Raw genomic sequence first — 9,062 nt, forward strand, 5'->3', positions numbered from 1 at the left:
AGAATGGCACCCTCCTAGTTGATAGAATTAAAAAAGCAAATAAAAAAATTATTGAACAAAGGATTTATACGGGCCAGCTCCTCACCTTGGGGCTCACCAGTATTATTTGCCAAGAAAAAGGATGGGACACTGAGATTATGTATAGACTATCGAGCATTCAACATGGTCACCATCAAAAACAAATATCCGATGCCACGGATAAATAATTTATTTGACCAGCTCGCACAAGCCAAGGTTTTTTGAAAAATTGATTTAAGGTCGGGGTATCATCAATTAAAGGTACGGACAGAAGACATCCCTAAGACAACATTCACCTCCAGATACGGATTATATGAATTTACAGTAATGCCATTTGGACTGACAAACGCCCCCGCATATTTTGTCCACCTCATTTAAAAGTGTTTATGAAATTTATGGACAAATTTGTTGTGGTGTTCATCGATGATATTCTGGTATACTCTAAGACACTAGAAGAACATGCTGAACATCTCAGAATTGTACTGGGAGAATTAAGAAAACATCATTTATATCCCAAATTCAGCAAATGTGAATTTTGGTTAAGATAGGTTGGTTTTCTAGGCCACGTATTGACCCAAAAAGGTGTTGCCGTGGACCCAGAAAAAATCAAGGTCGTACTTGGCTGGAAACCACCAGCTAACGTAACAAATGTATGAAGTTTTCTAGGAATGGCTGGATATTACCGAAGGTTTATTGAGGAGTTCTCCACCATAGCAAAACCAATGACACAGTTACTCAAGAAGGATAAGAAATTTGTATGAACTGAAGCGTGTGAGAAAAGTTTCCAAGAACTCAAAAGGAAATTAACAACAGCACCAGTATTAATTGTACCAGACATACACAAAAGTTTTGAAGTATATTGTGACGCATCCCGAAAGGGCCTCGGATGCGTATTAATGAAAGAAGGCAAAGTAGTCGCATACGCTTCCAGCAGCTACGAAAGTATGAAGAAAATTATCCTACTCATGACTTGGAATTGGCAGCAGTCATTCATACACTCAAAGAGTGAAGGCACTTTTTGCTTGGAAATCGTTGTGAAATATATACGGACCATAAATGCCTCAAATATATTTGCACACAATCCGAACTCAATTTACGACAACGGCGCTGGTTGAAATTAGTGAAAGATTACGATGTTGGTATTCACTACCATCTAGAAAAGGCGATTGTAGTGGCAAATGCTCTTAGTCGAAACCCCAGCTCGGGCAACGACAGTCTACAGAACTTGAGACCTAAATTTCAGTAGGAGTTCGCCAAACTTAACTTGGTGATGGTCACTGAAGGCAATGTGTCAAATTTGGAAATACAGTCCACCCTAATAGAATAGATTAAGAAGGCTCAGCATGGACACCCCAGCATCAAAGGCATAAAAAGAAAAGTGAGTCTGGGCAAAGCCTCAGAATTCGTCATAGGCAATAAAGGAATATTATGATACGGAGACAGACTTTGCGTACCAAATATAGAGAACCTCAAACAGCAAATTCTAGCCGAAGGCCACACCGCTCCATATTCAATCCATCCTAGAGGAACCAAACTGCACAAGGACATTCAAAAAAAATAATTAGTGGCATGGTATGAAGAGGGATATAGCCACCTTCGTTGCATGTTGTGATTCATGTCAGTGCATTAAGCCGAGTACCAAAAACCAGCAGAACTATTACAGCCAAACATGATACCTGAGTGAAAATGGGACGAAATTGCAATGGATTTTATCGTCGGACTACCTCGGTCACAACACGAAAATGATGCCATATGGGTCATCACAGGTAGATTAACTAAGGTGGCACATTTCATCCCAGTAAAAACGACCGACACCACTCAGAAGCTTGCCAAACTTTATCTTTCCCTTATAGTTTGTCTGCATGGGATTCCAAAGACTATAATATCCGACAGAGACGCTCAATTCGTCTCAAGATTTTGGGATCATTTACAACAAGCTCTGGAAACTCAACTAGTATTCAGTACAGTATACCACCCCCAGACTGGAGGACAAACTGAACATGTGAACCAAATTCTAGAGGACATGCTAAGAGCATGTGTTCTCACCTATGAAACCAGTTGGAAAGAAAGCCTGTCATATACCGAGTTCGCATACAACAACAGTTACCAAGCCAATCTACAAATGGCACCTTTTGAAGCCTTGTACGGGCGAAGATGTCGTACCCCATTAAATTGGTCAGAAACAGGAGACAGTCGTATCTTCGGCCCCGACATACTCAAGCAAGCTGGGGAGAAAGTTAGACTAATCAGGGATCGACTCAAGACAGCCCAGAGCCGACAAAAGAGTTATTACGATCAAAAGCATCATGAAATCAGATTTGAACCTGGTGAATATGTGTATCTACGAGTATCTTCTATGAGGAGCCTGCAATGATTCAAAGTTAAAAGAAAGCTAGCTCCACGGTTTATTGGACCCTTTTGTGTGACTGCGCGAAGAGGCACAGTAGCCTACCAGCTAGACCTCCCCAAAGTATTGTCAGACGTACACGACATGTTTTACATCTCACAGTTGAGGAAATGTGTAAGCAACCCAAAGAAGCATGTATCTCATGAGAACATTGACATACAACCAGACCTCACCTACACGGAACGACCAATAAAAATATTGGAGAAGTCCGAAAAAAGGACCCGTCAGAAAACAATTAAGTTTTTTAAGGTTCAGTGAACTAATCACAACAAAGATGAATTAACATGGGAAGGAGAGGATTTTCTTCGGACAGAGTACCCACACCTATTTGAGGATCAGCTAAAATCTCGGGGACGAGATTTTTCCTAAGGGGTAGGTGTTGTAACACTTCAAAAAATTTGATTTGGTTTTGATCAAATTCTCTAATTAATTGGAAGGAGGTTATTTAATGTTTTAAAAAAAGACTCTCCTTCTCAAAAAAAAAATTCTATGACAATTTTTTTATGGGTTCTTCCCAACCTTGATTTTTGGTTTTGAGGTTTTTCATCTTGCGTTGGCTCAACACAAATAATTTTGAAGGGTTTATACAATTCCTTTTTATTAAAAAAGTATTCCTATAAATTATGAATTTATTCTTCCCCATTCAAAAGATTTCTCTTTTACCATGACCTATGTGAAAACTTTCTTCCAAACCAACCCCACTTTGGGTCAACCCAAGCATCCAATTCCAGCAAGTTTCAACTTCCCCTAGATTTTATTTCTATTTATTTTAACTCAAAATCCTTTCTGTCATTTAATTTGAACCTTAGAGATTTACAAAGGAACTGCCAAATTTCTTTTGAGTTTTGACTCCAAATAAACTCCTCTAGCTAGTCCTTAGCACCCTCAACCAAGATTCATCAAGATCTGCTGGCTTACGGTTTAAATTTTTCAAAATTTGCTTGCTGCAAATTTGGACCAGATTTATCATTTTTGATGAAATTCATTCTTTTTCTTTTCCTAAAAATCTAAGATAATTCAGGCAGTCTCCAGATGCATCAAGAGATCACCTCACCAAGGATCAGCTCAAGGAAAATTTTCCACGTGCCTAAATCATTTCGTCGAGCAGCAGATGTGCACTTTTTCTGTCAAATTCGAAAAAGTTCAGTGTTCAGTTTTCAGTGCCAGTGTCGTCTTCTTCAGAACCCCGGCGTCAATCTCGACAGTGCACGCGTTGGCACCTTGCTCACTGCTCCCCCTTCTTATCCATCGCGTTGCACGGTCATCTGAACGAATGCGAGCGTCGGCGGTGAGCTAGCAGGAGTACATTGCCCACGTGAGCGACGGCAGCAACGTTCACTGCGGCCACCAGAGAGGCTCAGCGTGGTATGGCGCCGTCCAACACCGCCAACACCACCAGGAGCCGCCGCGTGGCCGTCCCCTTCCCCGTGCGTGCTGCAGAACCATCGCCGTGGCTTGAGAGGCGCAGAGCGCGCTCTCTGCCGCCGACGTGCTCGTGAGGCCGTTTCGTCGAAGGCCTGGAGTATCGCCCAAGTTGTACCAAGATTAGCTATTGAATGAAGCCAGTGGACCAATCCGAAGACGCCCAATCACCTAAACCTCCAGCCCGACCACTGCCTCATCGTAATCACTCGCCGGAGTAATCCCGTTCTCGGCAACCGCCTCGGGCCGGCTATAAATGGAGGTCCCGAGCTCGCCTTCGACCCAGCACCACTCCTCCACTTCACCAGGACCACGACCAGCCACCAGAAGGACCTCGAGGAGGCCTTCTTCCCCGACTCCGGCTGCCCCGATCCGCTTCGGGCTCCGGCAAGGTTCTCTCTAGTGAGAGCACACCCGCCCCCCAAACCGCGTCAGTAGCCTCCTAGTACTCCCACTCCTCTAACCCGCGCTTCAATTTGGCATCTGCAGCCCTCCTCGGTGAGATCCATCCTCGACCAAACCACCATCCGTCGAAGAGGAGGCCACCGTCGACGTGGTGCTCGCCGACGACCAACTCCACCACCCACAGACGCGGGAGAGCTCCGTGAGTCCGTAGGTACCATCCACTCCACCTGCCTCGCCGTGGATCGCCGCCGGCGACCACCGCGAGCCTCGGGCGCCGGCGGGACTCTGTTCTGATATTTAAACCTGACGGGTGGGACCCCCTCGTCAGCCTTTTCTCTTTTATTCGAAACGTTTTCTGAAAGCGCCTTCGGGCAAAATACGTTTTCTAACGGAAACATTTTCTGTTTTTTTAACTAGCCCCTGAAAAGTTTTTGTTTCATCACAGATTAGTCCCTGGACTAAAACCTTTATAACTTTTAAACAAAAGATGATTTTGAGCTGATTCTTTTTTCTGTCATCTTTATTTTTCTATCTAGCTTTTTATCATATTTATTTGAAAAATATTTGGAACATTTTTTATGCACGCACGGTATTTACGTTAGTATCTGATTTTTTTTATAATGTAGATACCGAAGGAGGTGACGGAGCTGCAAACTTCACCGAGCTAGACTCTGACTACTCCGAACCAGGCAAGCATGTTTGCTTGAGTAGTTTTCTGATGGCATGTTTATATAAGCATTAGTGAATGTTGTATTGCATGAAAGGCAAGCTACAAGTGAGTTTCGAAATTTGATGTGTTCATATGATGGTGAGATAACCTGATCATGTGGTGGGCAAGTTGGTGTTGTTGAAGCATGCCAGTCTTATGTTAACCATTTAACTCCGGTATTAACGTGGATCAAGTCATGTTCCCGTTCGTCCCCTTTTTTGTGCCACCACATGTCTTCTGCAAAGAATGCGGTCTAGTCAGTTGCAAACATCTTTCCTTGTACACACCAAATAGAGGGGCCGTGATGAGGGTTCCATGGCCCTGGATTAAAGCCCGTCATCCGGTCAAGGGCATGGGTGTTTCCGGTTGGGACCGAGAGGGGGGCACCCCTTAGAGCGCGCGATATAAATTTGATCCCATGCTATTCGAGATTGTAGCCTCCCCGTCTTAGAGTTTTTCTTGAACGTTGCCTAGGGTGATTCCTGGCAGCGGAATGTGGAATGGGTGTGTACTGGTTAGATGTGTTTCTTCTAAAATACCGTAAACGGAACTAGTCCTTTGTGTCTACGGAAATCCGTTGGTTGTGGGTAAAGAGTACAAACTCTGCAGAGTCAAACCATTCGAGTAACTGTGTCCATGGTCAATGACTGTGATCAACATATCAATGTAAGTATCAGTGTCATTCTCAACGTCCGTCTCAGCATCAGTCTTAGTGTCAGTCTCAATGACAATCTCCGGTGAATAAACATGAGTGGTAAACCCGGCTGAATGTTATTCCTGTGAATGGACTAACCAGTTTATTATTATGTACTAAGTATTTCCTTGGGATGATTTAAATTCGTGAGCTATTTGAATTCAAATAGTGAAATATAAGCCCTTTATGTGATGTCGCTCAGACGTCCGACTGTGGCATTCTTGTTATTTACTTTTGATATAAGCCCTTTACGTGATGTCGCTCAGACGTTCGACTGTGGCATTCTCGTTATTTACTTTTGATATAAGCCCTTTATGTGATGTCGCTCAGACATCCGACTGTGGCATCCATGTTATTTACTTTTATTATAAGCCCTTTTCGAGATGTCGCTTAGACGTCTGACTGTGGCACGTACTGTCATTTACATTTCAATATAAGCAATTTATGTGGTGTCGCCCTGACGCCCGACTGCGGCATGTTAATTTATTTTTACCTTTCGAGGCATCGCTTCAGACACCCGATCGGTCTTCAGTTATTTTATTAGGATTTCGGGAGGACTACCGCCTGACTTCCTTTTTATTCAACACGCAGTGCAAAATTTATTATCCGAGTGCGCATTACTAGTTTACTCATGTGCATCTTGTTTACATTTGTTATATCTTATGTCCAAACTGTCTTGCGAGTACATTCAAAGTACTCACCTGGCTTGTTGATTTGGCCAGATGTTGACGAAGGCGGTCTTATGGATGAAGAGTACGATAGCGAGTCCGACGCCTAGAGGAGTCCCAGTCAGTCCCATGCGATCCTGGAGTTGGTCACTTGTATTATATACGCTTCCGCTACCCTAATAAAAATCATCGAGCCTCACTCCGGCACTTGATGAGCTGTAAGATTTAGGAGTTATGTCACCCACTTCACTGTGACATAACCATCACCACTTTTATTACGAGTCAGTAGTTATGCCACCATACTTATTGTGCCATATCCGCCTTTATGTATAATATCGGCATGCTTGTAATAAATTGTTGAGCAGTCTCAGCTCAACCCTGTATAATATTTAGTATTTCTGGATTTCTGTATCAAGGATTTGTCTACCAGTAAAAAGGATTTTCCTATGCTGGTCTGATAGAATGGTCGATTTTTCAATAAATATTTTATTGAAAAACCGGTCCTAGATTTATTTGCTAAAATCGGTGCATCAAGAACGACGGTGTTGTATGGTCACAACGTGTGAAGTCTTGGAGGTGAGAATTACAAGAAATCAATATTGTGAGCTGGCATTCAGTTAACGCGCACACAGTACAAAGATTGCAGCTAAACGGAACCTATGAACCAGGAAGGAACACATGCAGCATGCACATACAAATTACTGAAATTTGGAGAGCATGGTGTTCTGCACCTGACCACAGGAAAGCACCACTATTTGTTTTGTCAGTAAACGTCATTAGCTTGTCTATATGTAGATACTTTTTCTTATAAGAAAATGCCATCAGTTTGCCTATGTGCGAGTCCACTAAAATATATTGCTTGAGATTTGACTTGGGGCCATACCACGTCCATCTTGGACAACTTGCTACTCCCTCCGTCCAGAATTACTTGTTGCGGAAATGGATGTATATAAATCTAGATACGTCCATTTCTGCGACGAGTAATTCCAGACAAAGGGAGTATATGGATTGGAATGGTGTAAACACACACATGACATGACCAAAAAATGAACGATTCCTCTGCTGCTGCATGTTTTCCTTCTATGTGTGCAAACCTTCTGTTGCTTATGTGCAGCTTTGCTTGGGCAAATCTTTTATTTTTTTTATGGGTATAAAAAGACAGTAGAACTCTGTTAGATATCTGTCCTTTGTGCAGTTTAAAGTAGCAAGTTTCTTATTTTGGAATCATGAAGAACAGGTCGGATCTGCCCAAGGAAGCAGCCGCATAACAGACGAGAGGAGAGTGCTGCAAGCTTTGGACTTGGCAGGAGGAGGGCGTACCTTGGCCCGTGGGGAAGGGGGCCGGAGATGCGGCAGGTGTCTCGTACGTCGTCGTGGACGGGATCGACCTGATGCGTCGCGCTGCTGTTGTGGTTGGGTGCGGAAGATCAGATCAGAGAGAGGTCGCCGCAGTTGGGTCTCTTCTCCCCCGCAACAGCTTCTCCATGGCCCCCTTCAATTCACACAACCAACCTACTAAGTCACAAGCGCACTCACTCACCAGATGTGGAGATGAAGAAAAGCAGTAGAAGAAGACAAGGGGAGGCGGGATTCGTACTCACCACCATAGTCGAGCTCGACCTCGAGCTCGAGGTCTTGGAGGAGATCCGGTGCTGCGGTCGCCATGTGGAAGAGAGGGGCTATAGTTTCGGGTGCGACGAGAGGTTTGACGCGCCGGCTACGGGGTGGAGCTCCCGTCACCGGCGGTCCTATGCTGCTCGCCCTGCCCAACCATGGTGGCGGCGCGACCGGAGAGGTTGCCGTGCTCCTCCGCGGCGACCGGAGAGGAGAGGAGGCGAGCCGTGGTGTCCGGGGGAGGAAGAAAGCGGTCGCGGGCGCCGCCGTCGCGTGGAGGTGGAGGAGGCATCGGCGGCGGCGGCGGCGGAGGGAGAAGACGGAGCCGCGGCGGCGTGGGATTGGAATTGGATTTGGGGATCGTTCGTTTGGTTCCGTTCTCTTTTGCTTTGCGTTTGCCTGTGACGTGATGTGTGTTGGGAAACCGGGGCCACCATGATGGTGGCGGCGGCTAGCGCCAGTCGCTAGGGATATCCCCGTTTGTGCTTCTTACGTTAAATGGGTATTTATCCCTTTGACCCCCTAGTTCCTATATAAAGCAATGAAGAGACATCATTGTAATTCTTGATCATTGATTAATAAAGCTGGTCTCCTCCATATCTCTTTGTGTCTTTTACTTTCGTGTTCGACTACTTCGTCTACGACGCTCGCTCCCGCTACGCAACCTTGGACCGGACTCGTCGGCAGGAGTTGCGGAACACGTTATCAGCACGCTTCGCTCCACCAACTCTCCGTCAAGCCTGCGTCAAGCCTGCATCACGTAGGCTTTCGTCGATCCCGCGGAGGTATAAGATCCGAACCCCACTTTTGCAAAAATGGATTCATCTCGTTACTGCGATTCCGTTTTTGCGATTAGAATATTTTTCGGATTTAATCTACCTATGGTGTGGATTTTCCTCCCAAGAACCGAGCGAACGATCACGTCGCCGACCAATGTCGATGTTCTTGGATTAAGAGGAACTTGTTGACTACACTATAGGGAGTTGGTACAGATCGCGATCCAAATGATCGCGGTACCGCCGCAAAAGCACCAGATGTGTCATGCGCCGTCGTTTTCCCAGACGAACGCGGCGAAGATCGCATCCTGAGGCCGGCGTCCAGTTGACGCCCTGCTGTCCGCGACCC

At 45.2% G+C, this 9,062-nt stretch overlaps 1 long non-coding RNA gene across 2 annotated transcripts; it reads right to left on the reverse strand.

The window, feature by feature from the left end:
- Positions 1 to 761: 761 nt before the first annotated feature.
- Positions 762 to 8,381, reverse strand: LOC123138384 (uncharacterized). Of its 2 annotated transcripts, none has more exons than XR_006469050.1 (3): positions 7,925 to 8,381; positions 7,644 to 7,815; positions 762 to 1,552 (listed from the first exon to the last, which is right to left on the reverse strand). It is a non-coding gene; the product is annotated as an uncharacterized lncRNA (long non-coding RNA). The 2 variants fall into 2 exon arrangements; XR_006469051.1 differs by having other exon boundaries at positions 7,644 to 7,835.
- Between the last annotated feature and the right edge of the window lie 681 nt (positions 8,382 to 9,062).

This window comes from Triticum aestivum, chromosome 6B, assembly GCF_018294505.1.
Source record: "Triticum aestivum cultivar Chinese Spring chromosome 6B, IWGSC CS RefSeq v2.1, whole genome shotgun sequence".
Lineage (NCBI taxonomy): Eukaryota > Viridiplantae > Streptophyta > Magnoliopsida > Poales > Poaceae > Triticum > Triticum aestivum.